The sequence below is a fragment of the Monodelphis domestica genome, chromosome 3, assembly GCF_027887165.1.
Source record: "Monodelphis domestica isolate mMonDom1 chromosome 3, mMonDom1.pri, whole genome shotgun sequence".
In the NCBI taxonomy this organism is placed as follows: Eukaryota; Metazoa; Chordata; class Mammalia; order Didelphimorphia; family Didelphidae; genus Monodelphis; species Monodelphis domestica.
Window position 1 is genome coordinate 115798673 of NC_077229.1, and position 23685 is coordinate 115822357.

General features: G+C 40.2%; 1 protein-coding gene across 1 annotated transcript in view; it reads left to right on the forward strand.

Moving 5' to 3' along the window:
- Window positions 1-463: 463 nt before the first annotated feature.
- The window catches only part of FAM135B (family with sequence similarity 135 member B), a 561064-nt gene continuing 537842 nt past the window's right edge, over window positions 464-23685 (forward strand). The window contains exon 1 of the mRNA XM_007488381.3: window positions 464-1498. The gene's annotated coding sequence lies outside the window, so the exon portion shown is untranslated. The remainder of the gene's footprint in view (window positions 1499-23685) is intronic.

Below are 23685 nucleotides of genomic sequence, written 5' to 3' on the forward strand. Positions count from 1 at the left end.
GGGAGGCTAAGACAAGCCATTTTGGAGGGGTATGGGAACAGAAGGGATGCATGAATCACATGCTCAGACTCAACCTTGACTCAACTAACCAACTATTAATTAAATGTCCAGCAAGAGGTAGATGGAGACTTTAAAACTAGGATGCAGTTGCATTGTCCATGGACAAATTCTGTCACTGCCTACTTGGGTCTCAGTTTTCCTTTTCTGTAAGATGAGGGGGTTGAAGATGACCTCTAAAGACCTTTCCAGCTGAAATATTCTAGAATTCTAAATATTCTTGTTTCCTCCGTACCTATGCTCACATCTTTCTTCCCCCTTCTAGGCTGCTCCCACATCCGCTTCCCAGGGTCAGCCCGCAGAAAGCTCTCCAGCCCTCTCCTTTGAGCCATGGAGGCAAACCGCGAGGGGTTACTGCTGGTGGGAATTCAATAAACAACTCAGCTGAGTAGAATCTATGCACCTCAGCTCCTAGGCAGCTCTAGAAGTACAGGACTGAGCATGCTCCGGAGGAAGGGGCAGCATTCGATTGCAAGTAGAGGAAAATTTTGCACTGCACAGGGCAGCCAGAAGGTGTTCTGGCTTGGAGAGCCCGCCAGCCTCCCGCCTCTCCTCTCTCAGCCCAGTTGCTGGGGTTTTTGCCTCTGGCTCCTGTCCCAGCGCCACCCCTCTCTGGTTCCCTCTTGTGACAGCTTCTCTCCCCGGCCCAAGGCGACTCTGGCAAAGGCTGATTCCCCCCCCCCCCCCCCCCCTTCGGTCCCCCAATCTCCCTCTCTCTCCAACGCATCAGAGCTTGCAGGGACTTTAATCCTGCCTAGCCACACCGGACAGGAGGTAGGAGCCCAGAGCTTGCGAGCTGTAACCCGCGGCACGGATCCCAGAATCCCAGGTCCAGGCAGCCCTCGGAGCCGGCTGCAGGCTGCTGGCTGCTGGCGGCAGCTGTGTCTCCTTGGAGGAGAACAGAAGGAAGAGAACCGGGAAGGCTAGGCGAGAGAGCGCAAGAGGTGAGCCTGGCAGAGGAAAGGAAGAGCGCGTGCGCTTATTATTATTGTTATTGTTGTACGGGGCCAGGAGGTGTTTTGCGAACCAAGGGGGTTTGGAGGGTTAATTTCCCTGCTTCTCGCACCACAGTTCGGCGCTGTGACTGGAGTCCGGGCCGGAGCAGCTGTTGCGCCGAGAGGGTGCAGCTGCTGAGTTTGATAACCATAGCAACCACATCAGCACCGCCAGCATCCTCCGCGCTCCTCCTCTCTCTCCTCCCCCGGTGGTGGCGGTGGGGACAGAGCCTCAGGATCTCACCGCTGCCTCGGACTGCAGTCTGCCGGCTGCTTTGCCTCTTCTTCTTGGGGCCTCCCTATTCTCCCTGCCTTCCTCCCTTTCATGGTCCACACTGCCGGAGCCTTTTCGCTAAGAGAAAGGGAGAGAGGACCCAGGAGGGAGAGTGCACGGGGTGTCTGGAAGAGTTGACAGAGGTGCACTGCAGAGGGACGCTTCAACCCAGGTGAGAGAGCGCGGGAGCTCGGTCTTTGCTTGTCAACTCTTCCTTTAGGTACGATGTTGATTCAAGCCTGTTGGAGAGTTGGGTTGGTTTTCACAATTTTGCTGGAATGTGGACTCAGTGATTTTATTTTATTTTATTTTATTTTATTTTAATTTTTACCATTTCACCTAGTCTCTTTCTTTGCCTTCCTCTACCTCCTACCTACTCTTGGGGAGATTTCTAGGGAGAATCAGTAAGCCTTACATGTGCTAAGTGAAGGAGAAATTGCTCTCACTCTTGAAGTCTTGGAGGGAGGCTGAAAGAACTGGGGACCATCATGGAAAATCCAAAGGTGCTAGCCTAGTGTCAGTTTGGTATCCCTTCCTAATCTGGAGTCCTGCAATTACTCATGTTCCTCACAGCTGAGGAACCCAGGTTCTCTTTAGATGATCTTTGGGGCAAATGCATTATTGGGTGTTTGGGGAGGGACAGAATAGGGAAGGGAAATTCAACTTGAATAGTTTATACAGAGATCAAACCAAATGGTCTAGAGGTGTGTGTGTGTGTGTGTGTGTATGTGGTGTGGTGTGGAATAGAGTTCCACTGCAGATCTATCAGAGTCCATGGAGAAGTGATTAATCCCCACAAGATATATAGAGGTACCCAAAGATTTCTTTCTTTCTTTCTTTTTGGCATATTGACTTTGGTTCAGATTGGGTTGGCCCAGAAGTTGAGGGCAAGTGGGGAACTATTTGCTATTCAGTGACTGCAGGGAGATTTCCTGAGTGAAAGGAGTTACGGGCATTTCAAATATTTTTTTTGCAGTAGAAGAAAAAATAGACGTCAGCAACCAAACCCTCTTCCTTGTTTTCTCCATCATCCTCTACTCCCTTCTGTTCCCACCACCCATTATTATTCATCTCACAGATGGGGTTGTACCTGGCCACAATGACAATCAGCATTCCAATAATAAAGGCACCAGTCATTGGTAAATTTTCTTCCTGATGCAAATAGACAGATACCACTTTAGCTGATTAGGAAGGCATTGTTTTTGTCCAGATTCTGGGCTCTTGCTTCCATTGGCATCAAGTGGTATGGGCAAGCATAGTTATACCCATGTTGAATGTGGACTAGGGTAGGCTATTTACAATGTCTGTTGTCAGAGAGGATCAGCAAGGCAAGGACTGTTTTCCCCCTCTTCATTTCCATGTCTTTGGTTTGGGTCAGTGCAACACAGTTATAATTTGATAAAGGCTTTTGATGTGAAAGTTCTTTGGTGTAATTCACTTTAACAAATACTTATTAAGTACCCACTATGTGCAGGACACTGTACTAAACTCTTAAGTGGATTTCTCTGTGGTATATAATATGTTTTCTCTTTTTATAAGGTTACACCTATGAAAAACTACTGTTAAATGGTAGTATGAATTCCCATATAAGTTTTTCTTGGACCCAAGTGTCTATTATAGTTATATCTTGAAAACAACAACAAAATTGCATTCTTAAAATAATTAAATGTTTAAACAGCCCATATATTTAAAGAGAGTAGAAATCTGAAGTTACTAAATTATACTTGGCACTTGTCTTTTTTGTGATGGGAAAATATATACCTTATTTGGGCAAGAAAAATACTTTTTTAAAAAAATTCTTGTAAACAATTAGAAGTCAAGATCTTTGGTATTAACTGCAGTGTGACATTGAGGCTAGTTTGTGAGCAATAGTTCCTGGATCTTATAGTATAATCCTCTCATTTTACAGATAAAGAAACTGAGGTCCAATGAGGTATAGTGGTCTGTCCAAGGTCACACAGATAGTAAGGAGCTGAATTAGCATTTAAGGCTATGTGTTTTTATCTCCATGCTAACTTAGTTGATGTATATTTAATTTGTGGTCTTCTAGGAAGAGCTCATACCAATGTGAGTGAGTTCAAAGATACACTATCTTTGGATCTTGGGTGTTATTACTTTTGTTTTTACCCTTGTCTCAGTATATGGCCAACCTAAAGAATATTTCTTTCACACTTAAGGAATATTTTGGGCCATCCACTGAAGAAAAATGAAAAGGAGCAGAAATGACTTCCTTTTCCAAAAATACAGATGCTCGTTTCCCCCAAGTGACTGTCTTAGAAAGGCTGTCACTTTTTATCAGATGTATATTTTATGATATTTAAAGGACCTATGGTAAAGATGGTAGATTTAGAGCCACAGGAATAGAGAGAAAAGACTTACTTTGTACTTTGCTACCTTTTTTGACCTTGAACAATTCTTTTCTACTCTCTAGACCTGATTATCTCCATCTGTAATGTGAGAGGGTTGGTTGTACTGGTGATCTTCAAAACCTGTTACATCTCTAAATCCTTTATTGAATATGTTTAAAAGCCATAATTTAACAAGAAAACTTTTATAATCCTTCTATTTTTTCTTTTAATTTTCTCTTTTATTTTATCCATGGCCTAGAAGGCATGTCAAAAGCCTGTATCCACTGGATCAATTCAACTTTTTAAAAGGTTTGTTTCCTCAGTAATCTTATTTGGAAAAATTTTAATGGCCCTCATCTTCTTCATTTAAATTCATGGGAAACAATGTAGTGCGGAAAAAACATCAAAAGAAAGGGGACTTCAGACACTTCCCAACTCTGTGACCCTGGGCAAGTTACTTCACCCCCTTTGCCTAGCCCTTACCACTCTTCTGCCTTGGAACCAATACACAGTATTGATTCTAAGGTGTAAGGTAAGGGTTGTTTTGTTTTTTTCCTGAATTCTAACTCAAGTTGTGTTACTAACTCATTGTGTGACCTTATGACATTGTATCTTTGAGACTCAGTTTCTAAAAAACTGCATAATAAAGAATTGGACTCAATGATCCTTTAGGTCCCTTTCTGCTCTAATATTCTGAGTCTGTAAATTAAATCATATCTGTACTCACCAAGTTCAGGCTGTTGGCATTTGTAGACAGGGGCTAGAAATAAGCTTATAGTTTCTGTGAAGATTTGCCCTTCATTTTGGAATTCTCTTTATTCCTTCTCTCTAAGCTGCTTGCCTCCCTGATAACCCTCACTATTTGAGCACACCCTCTTTCCTGGTGTGGATCTCTTTATTTTTCCCCAAGACTTGGTGAAAGCTGCTAGGTAGTATACTCCATGTAAGCCTGAGAGTTAGGGAATTGACTTCCTTCTTTGTTTTATATCTCCATTGATTTCTAGAATTATAGAATCTCAGCATTGGCAGAGTCATCAGGAGGTCATCTAGTCCAACGTCTACTTAACACATAAATTCTCTCTGAAGCCATTCAAAATTGGCTTAAAAATTTCTATGGTGAAGTAATGTTACTAAGATGATGTTTCTTATATTGAGCTGAAATCTTCCCTCTGCAATATTCCTTCTGATGCAAATGTAAAAATTCCCCCTGATAATAATATTCTTAATGATAAAATAACATTTTAGAGCTGCTTTAATCACAAAAGTCCTTTGAGATAGAGTGAGATAAAGTAGATAGTGTGCTGCACATGAGGTTGGAAATTTAAATCCTGTCCCATAAAAACTTCCCCACATTTGAAGTGTGATTACATACAAGTCAGTTAACCTCTGTCATCTGTAAAATGGGGATAATGTACTTTCAAGATTAAAGGTGCTCTATGAATGACAGTTATTGTTAGGTATTATTAGTAGTAATGTCCCCATTTTTATGTTTAGTGATTTCAGTTGTATCTGACTCTTCATGAACCCATTTAGGTGGCAGTTGTTGTTGTTTTGGCAAAGATGCTGAAGTAGTTTGCTATTTCCTTCTCTAGCTCACTTTACAGATGAGGGAACTAAGGTAGACAGGGTTAAGTGACTTGCCCAGGGTCATATAGCTAGTAAGTGTCTGAGGCCAGATTTGAGCTCAGAAAGATGTCTTTCTGACTCCAGGACTGTTGCTCTACCCACTGTACCACCTAGATACTTGATTTTGAGGAAATGAGCTCATTAAGGTGAAGTGACTTCCCCAAGATTACTGAGCAACTATCCAGTCTGAAACTTGAACCATTTCTTCTGGAGACAAAGTATGATGATGCTCTTTCTTTTATGTGAAATGGCTTCTTCCTATGATGTCCATCTCTTGATCTTAACTTTTCCCTTTGGGGCCATTAATAACAAATTCAACACACATTACAACTGTTCCCATATTTGAAGACAGTAGCCATGCCCTTCTTCCCTTTTCTGATGCTTTTTTTCCCCAAGATAAGCCTAATCCAGTTCTGGTGTGACTTCAGGGAAATTTCTTGGCCTCCTTTAGCTCCAGCATTTTTTTTCTTCTTGTGTTCCAAATGTAAGCAATCATCCTTACAAAGTCCCAGTTTATCCCAGAAAGCTATAGTGAAGATTCATGAGACATCTGCAAAACCCTTGAACGTTTCTAGCAGAGAGACCTTCATAAAAGCAAAATATTATCACTAGAATAATTTCCAAAAAAAGTTGACTGATTTTAAGAGGCATTCATAATAAGAGTAAATGAATAGAGTTCCTAGAATTCCTGAGCAACATTTCTGGGAACCACAATGGAAAGGTTTGTACTATGTCCCTTTATTAATAACTGGGAATTTTGGTGTCTGGAACAATTTTCTCTTTTGGTTGGGGTAACATACAAAGAGGACAAGATGCTTTGGTTGGATACAGTCATACTAGGATAAGAGGCTGCCTCGTCCTAGCCCTTGTGACACAATCTAGCCTGTAATACCATGTAGAAGACTGGATGGAGGGGTAAAGATGGGGGAGGTGACATCAAGTGAAAAATTATTTATTAAATACCTATTCTGTATCAGAGAATGTACTTAGGGCTGGGGTTAAAAGGAAAAGCAGGTGTACCTTTATTTCCATTTCTTAGAACAGTTCATGGTAAATATCTTTTAAAGTCTCAGGCGTATAGGAAATCACAATTAAATAATTCCCTCCTCCACCCAAACAGTTATGTAGATTCAATAAAGAATATTTTATTGTGAAAAAATAATAAAAAAAATGAAAGGAAAAGCAGATATATAGCCCCATCTCTCAAGGAGCTCACAGTCCAATAAAGGCAAACAGAGGCAAGACACAAAAAAGGTGGTCCCAGACAAAGATAGGATCCCTTAAAGCATGGGATGGCAGGCTAGAAGATAGTTGTGGGGAAAAAGTTCCACCTATATCCTCTAACGTTGACCCATATAAGATCTAATAACTGGGAAAAGTCCCAGTCTCCTTGTTCTAGTTCTAGTTATGATTTACTATGCTTATTTTTTTACTACTTGCTTTTTGGGGAGATCATTCCCAGAAGTAGAATTTTATGGAGGATCCATGGAGTTGAAGCCAAACCAATTCACCAAGTGTTTATGAATAATCCTAGATACCAAGGAATAGAAAGACAGAAACTAAACAGTCCTTTTCCTTAAGGAGCTTACATTCTATTGACAAGTAGCATACTGGTCAGAAAGTGGCTTTTTTTTTTTTTGGTGGGAGTGACTAATAAAAATTCCCCACTAAAGTATGGATAAACTTGGACAAGATTTGGAGTTAGCAGATACCTGGATCCAAATCCTCAGTTCCATCAATGATGAAGAGCTTTGGCAACCTGGATATCAGTGGCAGGAGGGCCCTCAATGATATCTTTTCATTTATTATTGTCATTAGGAATTTTTTGGAGATTCAGTGTTATAACTCCAAAGAATCACTGTTGGGGATTTTTAGGATAGCAACAAGAGTATTGGGGGTTAGTGTAGAAAAGAAGGGACTATTTTCTAATTCTTTAAATCACTTCTTAGAAACAGAGGCTGATCTTGTTATTTTGCCCATGAGCCAGCAGTAGAAAGTGACCCAAAATCACAAGAAGTAGCAAATGACACAATCAGGAGATCAACTAGCTCCTCTGACCCCAAATCTGTTGTTCTTTTTACAATATTGAGAAGATTTATAGAGGCTTAATTTAATTGTTATGCCAAGAAGTTATAGTAGAGAAAGACAGTGTGCATCATGGATAGGGCACTGGAATTGGATACTGGAAGACTTGGGCTCAAACTTCACATAACAATTTCACATGAGATACACATTCGTTGTGTGACCCCAGAGAAGTCACCTAATTCCTCTGTGCCTCTGCCTCATCATCTGTAAAATGAGAGTCTAGATTTTAAAATCCTTTCCAGTTCTAAATCTGTTTCTATGGTCAGTGTATGTGATTTTGATACCTCTGCTCAGGATTCTTTGCTAGACTCTTCCATAGGTTCTCAAGGCACTCAGGTCTTCCATAGATCTAGATCCCCCAAGATTAGGAAGAAATAAACTAAGTAGTGTCTTTTTCTTACTCTAGGGAGAAGGATTACTTTTAGAGTTCCAGAGATGCCTGCAGAAAGGGGGAGTGTGGTAAACCTAGGAACTGTTCCCTCTTGTATTCCTGCTCTGCCTAGAGCCACAACCCCTTTACCCAAGGACTCAAAAAATCAACAAGAATTGCATTTGTCAGAGACCTACTCTGTGCTAGGCACTGGGGCTATAAAGATAAAAAGTGAAACAGTGCCTGTCCTCAAGGAGTGTATGGGGAAATACCAGGTATGCTTATGCAAGGTAATGGGGTGGGGTGGGTGGGACCTACTAAGCTCCACATAGGTTTCCAGAAAAGTCTTATGGAGTTGAGCTGAGATTTGGAAGAAGCCAAGAGCTCTGTGACGTGGATGTAGCAATGGGATGCATTCCAAGAATGAGACTGCAGCCTGCACAAAGGACCAGGGATGGGAGAGGTCATTTCCTGTGTTTGGAAGGGCAGGAAGGCTGGCTGCCTGGGCAGTAGAGTATATGCAGGGAAGTTATAAATAATAATTCTTTTCATTTCCCAGGCTTCTTCAAACCTCAGCTCTAATGTTACATTCTATAGCAGACCTTTCGCAGACTCCTGAGCTCTGAGATTTCTCCTTGTTCATTCTTGATGTATCTTGTATGTAGCTGGTTATTTGCCAAGGAAGAAGGTCTCCTACCTTCCAAGTCAGTCTTCTTCCATTTTATGCCTTTTGTCTCCCACATATTCTTTAATCCAGTGACACTGGCCTCCTTGTTGTTTCTTTGCCAAGACATTCCGGCTCTGGGAATTTTGTTTTCTTTTTTGGGTTAAGACGACGAACATCTTGAGGACAGGCACGTTATTTTTGCTTTTCTTCGTATCTCTAGCATTTGTTGAACTTTCTGGTATACAGAAAACACTTAATAAATGCTTTTTTTTTTTTGAGTCATTGATTGATTGGGAAGTTGGAGCCAGGTTGTGAAGGGTTTTAAAAGGCAAACAGAGGAGTTTGTATTTGATTAAACAACAAATAAGAAACTTTATGAGAGCAGTGAGTAGAGTAGAGTGCTGGAGCTTGGAGTTAGGAAGACTCAATTCATGAGTTTAATGTTGGTCTCAGACACTTTCAAGCCGTGTAACCCTGGACGAGTCACTTAACCCTGTTTGCCTCAGTTTCCTCATTTGTAAAATGATCTCAAAAAGGAAATGGCAAATCACTCCTGTATCTTTACCAAGAAAAATCCCAAATGGGGTGCTAAAGAATCAGATAAGACTGAAAATGACTAAATAAAATGACTTTAGGAGCAGGAGCATGGCATGATCAGACTGGTATGAAGGAATATCATTTTGGCATTCGTGTGGATGATGAGAAGGAGAAAGGAGAGATCTGAGTCAAGGATATCACCGTATTATGACACTGCTGTAAAGTAGGAGAGAGGAGTCCTGAGGAATGGATGCCTGACTGTTGAGGGCTGCTTATAATGTAGTTAGGAGAGCCTGGAAGAAAAAAAAAAGCCAGGAATAGGAGGAAAAGGATAGAAAGAACATCCTGTCTGCACTTATCTCCTTCTCTTGGCAAGATTCATCTGGTCATTATCTCCAGGTATCAGGGAAGTCTTCTTATCTTGATGGTCTTACCAGATAGGTCCATCAATGCTTGGTTTATTGCCAAGAGGGAGAGAGAACTGAGGATCACCAAAGGCCCATAGCATCTAGAGTTGAGAATAAGCTTGGTGGTCATCTAGAGGAGAACCTGTTAAATTATTTTATTTTATTTTTGGTGCTGCAGACCCCCTGGGTAGAGCTATGGAATAAAAAAGGTTTTCAAATTTATAAAATAAAGCATAAATATTATTACAAAGGAAACCAATTGTATTGAAATACACATAAATATTAATTAAAAGTTCAGTGTTATGGGCCCCAGATTAGGAACCTCTGATCTAATCTAACCTTTCTCCTTTTTAACAAAGGAGGAAATTTGCAGCTAAGGGAAAGGAGGCTTTCTCAAGGTCAAGGAGGTCATAATTGGCATAAATGAAATTCAAACTCATATATTCAGATTCAAATCCCAGGTCCTTTGTGTCATACCTTGTTGACTCATAACTCTGTCATAGATCATATGTCATGAAGGTGACTTGATTTTGTAGAGGAAGATGTAAGATCAAATAGTATTTTGTTCAGAATGTAAGGAGGCAATTTTACTGGGAATAGGTATGTGGGTTCTTTCTAAGAGTGAATGAATTTTTAAAAAATAGCATTGTACAGTGTGATAGAGGGCAATATTGGGATATTTGTGGTAATAAGGACAGGGTCAACAGGAAGCTAGCTAGGGCCAAGGCTGGATCTTACACTCCTCCCCACCCCCCCACTTCCTGTCCCTTTCTCAACTGAATTGGCTTTTCTCAGAATGGTAAACACTAGGGTTTTCCCAATAACTAATCTCACAATTTAGATCTTTTAACTAAAAGGGTTTATTCTTCAAAGGAGAGGATATCAGGAGAGGGAAGGGGAAAGAGGAAAATAGGTTTCCCTAACTTCCTTATAATTTCCTGTTGATTGAAGATTTTCACAAGGTATTCAACTCAAGAAACAAAGTTAATTTCTCTGAAGGGGAATATTGATAGGAAAAAGGTTTGACTAAATTCCTTCTGAGTTAGGCTTCAAAAGTCCTCTCAGTACTCAGTCAGGGGAACAATCAATGACCAAGAGAATTGGTTTCACCTTCCTCCCTTAACAGTCAGAGAGAAAAGATCCAGGTCCAAGCAGCTGGGCTCCCAACTGCCCCCTCTCCAGATTCTATTGGAATCTTGTCTTGATCTGGTTGATTGTCGGTTCACCAAAAATCCAAGCTTTTTCTTGCAAATCCATCTTGTGTTGCAGTATCTTCCTTACACCAGGTACATGGGCACCTTACTACATACCAGGTACCTTGGTGAGCACTGATGATATATCAGAGAAAGAGAGCCTCTGCCTGAGTTCCTAAATTCCAAAAAATAAATGGTGGTTAAGGAAGAATGTGATGGTCTGAGAGGACACAAGGATGGTCAGTGGAGCCATAGGCTAGTCTACTAGCATATTTTTACCAGAAACATGAGAGATATTGATTTTTTCCTCATTTTCCAAGAAAGTAGGGGTGAGTATAAAGGTGTAGATGGAGAGGATGTGGCATAGTATGGCTAGAAGATGGGGGAGAGGAAATATGATTAGGGATCTGATTTGGAGTAGAGAGAGCTGGCTCTGTGTTTATACACGTTCACCCATTGAATCAGTACAGCCTTATGGTGGGAGTTCCAAATCTGGACAGCTTAGATCTTCCCAGATTTGGCTTCTGAAGCTCAGGGTTGTTTGGCTATGGTAACAGTGTTGGTAGTAGGGGAGTTATATAGCAGGAAGATAATTGAGGTGAAGGAAGACGTAATTGCTTCTTAAGAATTTGGACTGAAGATATGGTAGAAAAAGATTTTATGAATTCAGAATGAATTTATTTTTATTACCTTAATTACTTTAATAAATATACTTATTTTGAATTATAGTACCAATACCAAACCTCCAAGGACAATAGAAAGGAAAGTAATTATTATCTTTATTGTCTCCCCCTATCACATGTAACATTTTCCCTTTTTATTATTTTCCCTTATTTTTGCCTCTCTTCCTAGATCCTAGGAAACTTGGTAGTTGTCATTCAGTCATTTCAATCATGGCCAAGTCTTTGTGATACCATTTGGGATTTTCCTGGCAAAGATACTGGAGTAGTCTGCCATTTCCTTTTGGAGCTCATTTTACAGATGATGAAATGAGGTAAACAGGGTGAAGGGTCTTGCCCAGGATCTCACAACTAGTAGGTGTCTAAGGCAGATTTGAACTTATGAAGACGAGACTTCCTGACTCCACCTAGCTGCCCTTGGAAAACACTAGGGGATGATGAGATATTGATGCTTGTTTTAAGAAGCCAAATAGTATAATGGAATGAACATTGGCTCAGAGACAAGAGAGACCTGAATTCAAATCATGGCACCATTATTTATCAACTTTGGGATCAAGGGAAAATTATTTAATTTTGGCCTCAGTTTAGTAATCTATAAAAATTATATATACATTTCCTACAAAGTAGCTGTGAGGAAACTTTTAGGCAGTAATAATTAAAATAAGGATAGCAATAACTAGTATTTATATTGTACTTTATGGTTTACAAAGTACTTTACCTATGTTAACTCGTGATTCTTACTACTGTCTTTTAAGGTTGGTACTATTATTTTCTAGATGAGGAAACTGAGTCTGAGACAGGTTGAATGATTTGCATGTGGTTACAAACAGCAAAGTGTTTTGGCAGAATCCAATCTCAAGTCTTCCCAATTCTAAGACCCAAAATACATTTACTGTACCCCCTATTTGATGGGTTGAGCAAATGGTTGAGCAAGTTGTGGTACATAATTATGATGGAATGGTATTGAGCCATAAGAAGGGATGAACAAGATGATCACAAAAGCACTGGAATGACTTTTATGAAGTGATGCAAAGTGAAGTAAGCAGAACCAGTAGAATAGTGTACTCAGTAACATTAATAATGCATGATGATCGACTGTGAATGACTTAAGTATTATCAGCAATGCAAGCATCCAGGACAATTGCAAGGGATTCATGATGGAAAAGGCTATCCACCGCCATAGAAGGAACAGATGGAGTCCAAATACAGATTGAAGCATACCACTCTTTACTTTATTTCGACCATGATTTTTTTATAGCATAAGTGATAGGTATCTCCTTTTACAATATGATAAACATGCAATTATTATGTAATAGCACATGTACAACCTATATTATATTACCTGCATTCTTGAGGAGGAGGGAGGGAGAAAATATGGGTTAAAAATGTCATAAGATGATTATTAAAATTGAGTTTATATGTAATCTGGAAAAAACATAAAAAATTAAAGATGCATTATCCCCAAACCCCCAAAACATATATACACATACATTTATATGTGTGTGTGTGTGTATGTGCATCCACACAAGAATCTTTAAAACATATACTTTTAAAACTTTATTATTCTTGGATTTTTTTTTGTCTGCATTTTCTTTTGCAACATGGTTAATATGGAAATAATTTGCAAAACTGCACATATATAATTTATACCAAATTGCTTGCCTCCCAAGAAGAGGGGAGAAAATTTGGAACTCAGAATTTAAACAAATATTAAAAATTTTGGCTTATGTATAATTGAGAAAAAATAAAATAAAAATAAAAAATTTAAAAATTAACCCATAAACGAAAAATGAAATAAATAGCCATTCTCTACCTGGAAAAAAGTACCTACTATGTGTGCTAAACATTTTACAAATATCCTCACAATATTGAGATGTGGGTGCTATTAGTACTCTTATTTTACATTTGAAATAATAGAGGCAGACCAAGATGAAGTGACCTGCTCAAGATTATACACTAGTCAGTGTCTGTTTCTGAATTTGAAATTGCATCTTCCTGACTCCAAACCTAGTGCTTTATACATTGCACTCCTGGTGGCTGATATTTACTCTATTAAGCAAGTTACTTGCTCAGTCTGGGTCGGGTAACCTTATTTGTTTCTGTTTGTGCAGATGTGTGTGTGTGTGTGTGTGTGTGTGTATGTGTGTGTGTGTTCTAGACTTGAGGTTTTCACTGATATGGGAAATATGTAACATACTGACAGCTATTCTGCCTTAGAAAGCTGCTTGGGAGTGCTGAGAGGTGCCCTTGTAGTTAAAGAGTTGACTTCAGGTTCTGAGAGCCTCTGTTTAAGTTCTTCCTCTCACACATACTTTCAGTGTGACTCTACCTAAGTCATCTGTTACATGGGGATAATAATTCTCATCCTCCTTACCTCAGGAAGTTGCTGTGAGAATCAAGTGGCTAATAAGTACTTTAAAAAATTTTTTTAAAGAAGCTTTGTATAATTGTGTGGCTTCAAACTCTTAAGAACCCCCTTTTTTGGTCCATATGGATAATTTTGCCTCCAGAGATATTTCACTTTTCTGGGTTCATTATCTCTTCTTTTTCTTTAATAAATAAAATACATATTTATGCTTAAGATAGAGTTAATTTACTAAGAAGTTCCTTTTCTTTGCCTTTGTGGGGTTAGGGTGAATGTTAGTCACCTCTGCTTCTTTCCAGCCTTTGCTCAGTCACATCAAGAAGGAATGGGGTTCATTTGTTTTTACAGCTCTGCAAACGACTTGGCCACACAAATAACCTTTTTAGTGACAAGTTAGAGTGGAATGTAGAGGAAAGGAATGGCATCTAGACATCAGTGTTTATCATTTAGGCTGCTAGGTAGTGTAGTGGATAGAACATGGAACTTTGGAGTATAGAAGACCTCATTTCAAATCCAGCCTCAGATATTTATAAATTTTGTGACCCTGTGCAGATCATTTACTTTTCTTTCTCAGTTTCCTCAACTTTAAAATGGGAATATTAACAGCATCTCCCTCAGAGGGTTGTTGTGAGAATCAAATGAGATAATAATTGTAGAGCACTTGGTACAGTGCCTGGCACATATTAGGTTTGTACAAATATGATAGGATAATTATTATTTTCCACATTTCAACCATATAAACCATGAGAAATGATGCAAGTGGGGAGAAAATACCACCCCATTCAAAGTTTGAAAGAGGCATGCCCTTCCATATATGCAAAATGCTTTGCAAAAGTCATAGCCCATATTTGTCAGTCATCATCATCATCATCATCACCATTTTAAAATATCATCTCCATAAGGGTAGAATGTTTTTCAATATATTTTATAGTGTACAAAAAGCATTTTTCATGCAGAAGCTTCATAAGTTTTTGTTGAATAAATAACAAAAGATGAAGAAGAGTCCTGATGATGATAAACTCATTAAATCCAAAATTAAACTTCACCATACCTTCCCCTCACCCGAATGTGCCTAGCTCAGTTATCCTTTTGTCCTTCTAGACTGCTATGTTCGAAGCATGTGAGTTACTTTTGATTTGTTGGTTGTGCTCTGGATAAAAATTAGTCTTGGAGATTTTATACTAAATTTGTAAGTACTTTAGAAAGAGAGAAAGAAAGTTTATAGCCTTTCTAACTTAAAGTAAGATCAGGTCAGAGATTCTAGCCATTCCAACTGTTGTTGCTGTTCAGTCTTTCAGTTGTATCTGACCCTTCCTGATGCCATGGACCTCCTCACATATTAGACCCTTCTATTCTCCACTATCTTTCAAAGTCTGTCCAAGCTCATGATCATGACTTTTAGGACACTATTGTAAAAATTAAAATTGTATATTTTATAAGATTTATTAATAATCACTAGAAATAAAGGAATAAAAAGGTAACAAAATAAAAACCATGTACCCATGGCTAATCTACCTGTTGAAAAACCCAGCACTCCACCACAGTCGCTGACAGGAAGCAAAGAGAGAGGGATCAGGAACCCCACCCAATATATCCTCCTGTCTATGTCAGCATGTAATGACAGGAAGTCAGTAGGCTCCTGGGAAATGTAGTTCAAAGGCACAAGATTTCCAATTACACATTATCCACATAATCCTCTGCCATTGCATTCTTCTTTTGCCTTCAATCTTTCCCAACATCAGAGTATTTTCTCAGTCCTATCTTATCATTATGTGACCAAAATATTTAAACTTCAACTTCAGTATTTGGTCTTCCAGTGAGTAGTCTTAATTTAAATATTGACTGATTTGATTTTTTTGTTTTCCATGTCTGAATAAAATTTCCCCATTCTTGCCCATCCATTGCAGCTCGAAATGCATTCGTTATACTACTTTCCTCATTTTAATCTGCATTATAGAGTCTTGCCTCTTTGTTAATTATACACTTGAGGTCTAGAGCTGTTATTTTTCTTCTTTATATCACCTATACCTCTCACACGTCCTTGAACCTAGAAGACATTTAATAAATGCTTGTTCATTTGATTTGAAATAAGACTGGAAACATTGATTGCAGCCAGGCAAGAGAGGTCTTTGAATAACAAGTTAAAGAATTTATATTTTATCCTAGAGGGGAAAGTGTGTTGTTAGTGTTAGGTGATAGTAGTAGTAGTAGCAGCCGCAGAAGCAGTAGTAGTAATTGTTGTAGTAGTAGTAGTAGTAGTAGTAGAAGCAGTAACAGTAGTAGTAATTGTAGTACCTGATAATAACTGAGTAATTGAGTCTGGGGTCTAGAGACATTAAGGCTAGGGTGCCTAGGGTTATACTCCAGAGTCCAATTTTCCTGGATTCTAGAAAATCACAGTTAACTAATTAAACTATCATCCTGCAGGGTCATATCATTAAGGGAAATTCCAAGGTGATACATAACCCCAGGCCTTTGATTTAGTCTTATTTATTATTTGTAGGATGCTGACAGCTTGGAACTGCTCCCACAGAGCACATTTGTAGGTACGGTTCCTGCCCTCAGGCATTCCAGAGCAAGAGAAAATAGACTATCTCATCCAGGCATAGAAGCTGCCTAGAGGGATTGCCTGGAGAGGGGGAAGGGAATGGATGGAAATTCTAGAAAATTGTCCACTAAATAGACTGCAGAGTGATAGAATGAATGCCCTTTCCTATAGTACCCTTGAAAACCAGCTCTCCAGCCCTTTGGCATCAGGGTGCCATGTGGTTCCTGTGGACCCCGTGTCATTGAAAGGAAACGGCAGCTCTCAGTGGGGTGACCTCATAACCCATTTTTGAAGCTGCCTGGCATAGCAAGAGGTGCTGTGCTGAATGGAAGAAATGCATTATTTCGAGTCAGGGCTACTGTTCCATATTCTATAGCCCCGACAATTCCTAGCATGGTGCCATAGATGGGATGGTGAAATGGGAGTCAGGATTAGATGGGTTCCCATCCTTCCTGGTACTGATTAGCAATTTCCTTTTATTGTAAATTGGGGAACATGGGATATTTACTCCCTGTATGACTTCTCCTCATTCCTACAAAATGAGGAAATTGAACTACAAAGTGCCAAAGATTTCTTGCCGCTCTGCACCTATGGTCTTAGCTAAGTGACTGGACAAATCATTTCACCTCAATTTCCTTTTTTGTAAAATATGTACTGCAGGCAATTATTTACTCCATATATATTTGATATACATATAATATATGGAATATATTCTATATAAAATAATATTTATAAATTTATAAATTATATATAATTATATATAAATGTATAAATTATATAAAATATATATAAATATAATATAATTATGAAATAAAATTTATAAATTATATGGAGTAAATTCCTTTCTATTTGCCTTGGTTCCCTTCTGTCTAAATGGAGGGGGCTAGACTAGACCAACTCTGCTATGCTAGCTACTTAAAAATCTGTGGCTTGCTCCCAAGCCCTTTTCCATCAAGGGGAAAGAACAGTTTCTTTATGGCATTTTTGCACTTGCAATAAGGTTGTGTTTTCTCTGGCAAAGGGCTGGCCTGACCCCAGCATCTGGTACATATTTGATATTGTTGTTTCTGGGTCCCTTAATACCTACTCCCTACCCACACACTCTCAGACCTCTCAGACTTTTCTCATCACCTAGCAAACCCTCCTTACAAAGGGCTCCTCCGCAGGCTGCTTTTTTGGACACCAGGTGTGAAGCAAGGAATGGGATCAATTGGAAAAAAAAGAAAAGAAAAGGTTAGAATTTGGGGTGGGAGAGAAGGGATGTGAAGGAAAACTCTCCCAATCTGGAGAGTTAGAGAAGACAATATAGTTTGAAATGATCCCAGAGCTCTAGAATGTCTGTCATTTCATGGGCCTTTCTCCATCCTTTCTCATTTTAGAAAATGTAATGAGGTGGCACTGTGGTTAGAGTACTTGGACCCAAAGTCAGGAAGACCTAAGTTCAAATTTGCTCTCAGATAGTTAGCTGTGTGATCCTGGCCAAGTCACTTAATTTCTAACTGCCTCAGTTTCTTCATGTGCAAGATAGGGTTAACATCTTCTTCCCAGGGATTTTGTGAGGATAAAATGAGATAGTGTTTGTAGAGTGTTCTATATAGCTTAAAGAACTATTTAAGTGCTATTATTTTATTATTATTATCATTTTTATATAGAGGGTTTTCAGAAGTTACGTTGGTGAGGTAGGGAGCTACCTGTCCCATTTGGTAAGAGAGCTGGATTTATTAAAAAAATAAAAGTTCAAATCTAACCTCATACACTTAATAACTATGGATCCCCAAGCAAGTCACTTAAATCCTGCCAGCCTCAGGTTCTTCATCTATAAAATGGATAAAATAATAGCTCCTTCCTCACAGAATAAGATATATACAAAATATATTTAATAATATATGCACATACATATATTTATGTGTGTATTCCTATTTATATATATTCCTATTGTATATTTATATATTCATATTTATAAATATGTATTCATATATTTATATTTACATACCTTACCTTTATTAGAAAATGGTTTTTTGTTAGTCCGAGAGGAACTAGAAGACTGACCTAGTCCCCAACAAAAATAAAGCCAGTTTCAGGAGAGCTTTAAGGGTGACAAATTGCTTTCCTCACCATGAGTCTATCCAATTGGTAGTATAGGAAAAGGGGCAAATCCTTTACCTCTGGTCACTCAGCTAGTAGAAGCAACAAGGCTAGACTGTGAAACTAGGTCTTCTGACTCCTAGAGCAGTGCTTCCCACCCCCCAGTATAAAAAAAAGCCTAATATTGCCATGTTGCTTCTCTCTGTAACAATATTGATTATTTTTACTATCATCATCATCATCATCAGTACAGAGTCTGGCTCATAGTAATTGCTAAAGACATGCTTGTTCATTAGTTGATTCATTTATTTATTCATCATTCATCACAACTATCGCCTGTCTGTTAGATTAGAAGCTTCATGAAGGTGGTAAATATCTCTGTTTTTATTTGTCTTTATTCCTCTGGAGCTTAGCACTGTGACTGGCACATAGTAGGTGCTTGCTGAATGCACAGTGACTGACTGACATCCTGTTTCCAATCACTTGGTTTCTGTTCTATCTTTTCCTTGTTTCCAAATTCTGCCTTCATTGCCTCCCCCCCCCCCCCAGTTTTTTTTTTAGTTCAGGGACTAGTCTTGCCCCTCATCCAGGCTTGCTTCAGTTGGGCCCCTGATGGTTCCTGGCAGATTTCTCTGTGTCTGATGACAGCTTGTACTCTACTTACTTACTAGGGAATCATCTTAATGCCTGTTTCCTGCCCATGCTGGCACATTTTATGAGTATTGGTTAAATGGACTGGGGTTGGTTAGCCTGGAGAAGAAAAGACAAATCACTATAGCTGTTTCTGAATATCTGAAGAGATATCAGGTGCAAGAGGAAGCTGACTTATTATTTTGGCACCTAAGGAGAGAACCTTCAATTGGTAGATGTCACAGGAAAAAATTTCATGAAATCATCAGATGATCCCTTTTCCTAAACTGAAACTTTTCATGTTATCTCCTCATTCAATAAACTCCAATAGCTCCCTGTGTTCTCTAGGATGAAATATAAATTCCTCTGTTTGACATTTAAAGCACTTCATGCCTTATCCCTTTCCTACTGTTCTTGGCTTTGTACATTTTTCTCCCTGCTAGGGATTCTGCAGTCCAGCCATACCAGCCTACTTTCTCTTTCTCACACATGACCACACATGATGCTTCATCATTGTTCTCTGCACATTTGTACTGGTTCTCTCCCGTACCTGGAAGTCTCTTCCTCGTCACTCCTCCTTTTCAGAATCCCTGGCTTCTGGCCAGGCACTTGAATCACCACTTTCAAAAGAGTTATTCCCTGGTTCTCTCCAATTACAAGTGCCGTCCCCTCCTGAGTTACATTGAGCCAGTGTCTTATATAGAGTGTCTTATATATACTGTAACTGTATATGGAAATGTTGTTTTCTCTCTTTGAATGTAAGGGGGCAAAAGATTTGGATTTCATCCAAATGCCAAGTACAATATATGACTGTATTGTTCAGTTTTTTCAGTTGTGTCTGACTCTGTGACAATTTGGGATTTTCTTGGCAGAGATGTCAGAGTGGTTTGACATTTCCTTCTCCAGTTCATTTTATAGATGAGGAAACTGTGGCAAAAAGGGTTAAGTGACTTGGCTAGGTTACACAGCCAGTAAAGTGTCTGAGGACAGATTTGAACTCAGGAAGATGAATCTTCCTGATGCTCTTCCTGGAGCTCTATCCATTGTGCCACTTGACTTCCTTCCTGGAGCTCTATCCACTGTACCACCTGGCTTCCTTTCTGGAGCTCTATCCACTGTACTACCTGGCTTCCTTCCTGATGTACTTCATGGAGCTCTATCCACTGTACCACTGGGCTTCCTTGGCACAAGTAGGTGTTTAATAAATACCTATTGGCTGATAAAGTATAGTAGTCTCTCGGTGATCGAGAATGACTATTTTCTTTGTGCAGTTTCACGGTGTACCCTCATGTGGCTTTGGAGTCCAAAGATTGAGGCGCAGAGTTTGTGGCACATGGGGCATGGGACGCCAGTTGTTACGGGAGGTGCGGTTGGGGCCTGGTGTCGGTGTTCACGCGCAGCGGCAAGACGTCGATGTTGTTCATCTTCAAAGGTGGTGGCGGCATGGTGAATGTGGGTTTGCCAGCTGCTTCTGACAGAGGCAGCGAGTTCTAGTTGCTTTGGTGTAGTGCCAGCCCACTTCAAGTTTGACTTTAGCTGATCCTTGAATCTTTTCTTTGGTCGGCCTTGTTTCCTGAGTCCAGCTGACAGTTCACCATAGAATACGTGTCTTGGTATTCGCTGTGGGTCCATGCGGATGACATGTCCAGACCATCGTAGCTGGGTGTTGAGGACCATGACTTTGATGCTGGTGGAATTGGCTCTGTCGAGGACTTCCTGATTGGTGATTCGGTCCTGCCATCGGATCCTCATAATTGACCGGAGGGAGCATTGGTGGAATTGCTCCAGCTGCTTCATGTGCTTCCGGTACAGTGTCCATGTCTCGCAACCGTATAGGAGTGAGCTGAGGACCACTGCGTTATACACTTTGAGCTTCGTCGCAGGGCTTACACCTCTGTGTTGGAGGACTTTGCAGCGCAGCCTCCCGAGTGCCTGGCTGGCCTTTTGGATCCTGGCTTTAATCTCGTGGTCTAGGGACCCGTTGTTGGTGATGGTGCTGCCCAGGTACTTGAAAGTGTTGACGTTAGAAAGCTGCGTGCCATCGATTGTAATGCACGGCTGGTTAGTTGGCCTCCCTGGTGCGTGTTGGAACAGCACCTCTGTTTTGCTGAGGCTGATAGTCAGGCCAAACAGTTTTGTTGTGGTAGAGAACCTGTCCACAATGGTTTGAAGATGATTTTCTTGGTGGGCCATGAGAGCACAGTCATCTGCAAAGAGAGCTTCCAGGATGAGTCTCTCTGTTGTCTTTGTTTTTGCAGTCAGGCAGCGAAGGCTGAATAGTGAGCCATCCAGTCGGTATTTGATGTAGACTCCCGGGTCTAGATCCATTACAGCATGTCGTAATACTTGGGTGAAAAATAGGTTGAATAGTACTGGAGCAAGGACACAGCCTTGTTTCACACCATTGGAGATATTGAAGCAATCGGAAGTCTCTCCACCAGATAGGACTTCCCCTGTCATGTTGACATGAAAGAGCTGAATCAGTTTGACGAATTTTGCTGGACAGCCAAGCTTGCTAAGGATCACCCACAATGCATCCCTGTTCACTGTGTCGAACGCCTTTGTCAGGTCTATGAAGACAATGTAGAGACTCAGGTTCTGCTCAAGGCATTTTTCCTGCATTTGCCTCACCGTGAAGACCATGTCGATGGTGCTGCAATCTGGTCGGTAGCCACATTGTGATTCAGGCAGGTTCTGCTCTGAAACAGATGACAGGAGTCTGTTGAGTATAATACAGGCAAGGATTTTTCCAGCAGTAGAGAGTAGTGAGATGCCTCTGTAGTTTTCACAGGCTGCTCGTGAGCCTTTGTTCTTGTATAGGGCTATGATGGAGGCATCTCTGAATTCTGGGGGCATGTCTTCCTCTTCCCATATGCTGGTCAGCACTATGTGGAATGTCTGGAGTGCCTTTCCATTTAAGGCCTTCTACACCTCGGTTGGGATCCCGTCTTTACCGGGTGCCTTGCCTGCACTCATTTGTTTAATGGCTTTTTGGACTTCCTCTATTGAAGGAGGGACATCAAGTTGTTCAATGGAGTGGTTTTGAGGGATCTGGTCAAGGCTGATAAAGTAGGAAAAGATATAAAAGCTCATGTAGTGTAGCCCCCCTAATATACAGAATCAAACTTAGACTTAACAAGTTATGAGTTGTCCTTGGCCACAGAAGTTATAAGAAAGAGCAAGCTTTAACTCAGAGGGGCTTCTGGCTCCAAATCCAACACTCTGGATGCTTCATCCCATTTCATGCATAAAGAAAAATTGCTTAACGATTCAAGCTACCCAACAATGTGATGGATGGATTTTCAAGGAAAGCGAGTCCACAATCACCAGAGCTATTTGAGCAGAAACTGGAGGGAGACTTCTCAAAAAATGTCATGGAGCAGAGGTGTTAACCCCTTGCAAATATGGGTCCATAAATAAATTTAGTTTTAAAATGATATTAGTTATGTTTTATTGTATTTTTTTTATCTCTTTCATTAAATATTTCCCAAGTAGGTTTTTTTTTTTTAACCCTTACCTTCCGTCTTAGAGTCAATACTGTGTATTGGTTCCAAGGCAGAAGAGTGGTAAGGGCTAGGCAATGGGGGTCAAGTGACTTGCTCAGGGTCACACAGCTGGGAAGTGTCTGAGGCCAGATTTGAACCTAGGACCTCCCATCTCTAGGCCTGATTCTCAATCCACTGAGCCACCCAGCTGCCCCCCCCCCTTCCTGGTCCACACTGGAACCTTTCCCAAAGAGTGGGAGAGAGCTTGTGCTGTGTGGACAGAGCAGTAAAGATCCCAGCGCCCCCTCCATTCATTGGAGAGGTAGAGAAGGAAAAGGAGTTTGGGAAGAGCTTAGTGGATGTCCTTCTTGTAATTCCTCTCCATTTCTGCTTTTCACCAGGAGCAATCGGCTCAGTTCCTTTAATATCTCAACCTACATCCTTCTCTGTTCTTAGTCATTTAACCGCCTATCTTTTTCTCCAGGTTGCCTCCTGTGGAGAAAACATTTCATGATTCCTGTTTCTGTTGTGATTCTGTTACAGTCTGTTTTTTATGTCGCCATTTCAATAAGCTTTCCAAAGCTGCTTGACAAACAAGTTGTGAAGTAACCACAAATTGTTTTTCCTTCTACCAGCGCTGTGCGGTATCATTCTCACCGTGATCCACGAGATTTTATTAAACATTCACTACGTGTCAGACACTGCGCCAAATGCTGGATGTACAAAGCGCTCACATGCCAATGGAAGGGAAAACATGCAAATCACTATAGACATTCGAGATATAGACAGTGTAAATGGGGGGAGGGAGAGAAGCAGCATTATCCCCAATTAACAGATGAAGAAACGGATGCCCAGAGGGACTCGATGACTCTCCCAGGATTATTCCACTGGAGAATATTAGGATTTAGACTGAAACTTGAATCTTCTAATCCCAAATCCAGTCCTCTTTAGGGACTATAATAACACCCTCTTTCTAATGCAGGGATTAGAATTTGAGGAAAGATTATGTATTCTATACATATCGAAAGCTATTGTTCCCAAAGGTAGTGGAGACCGGGTGGGAGCAGATTATTTGGATACTAGAGGGATAAAAGGACTGTCTTCTGATTTAAGAAAAGACACCTGGATTTCAGAATAGTAAAGGAAATGAGTTTGATATGGGAATCTTTTTGCATCTGCCCACAGATTAAAAAAAAAAAAGGTAAGAGAGAGTTGAGGGCAAAGAGAGATGACAGGGGAAAGAACATTGGACTTGAAATAAGAACTCTAGGTTCTAGATTTACCTCTTTGTTACTCTCCTAGTTTATCTTAGGTAAAGCCACTTTGTCCTTGT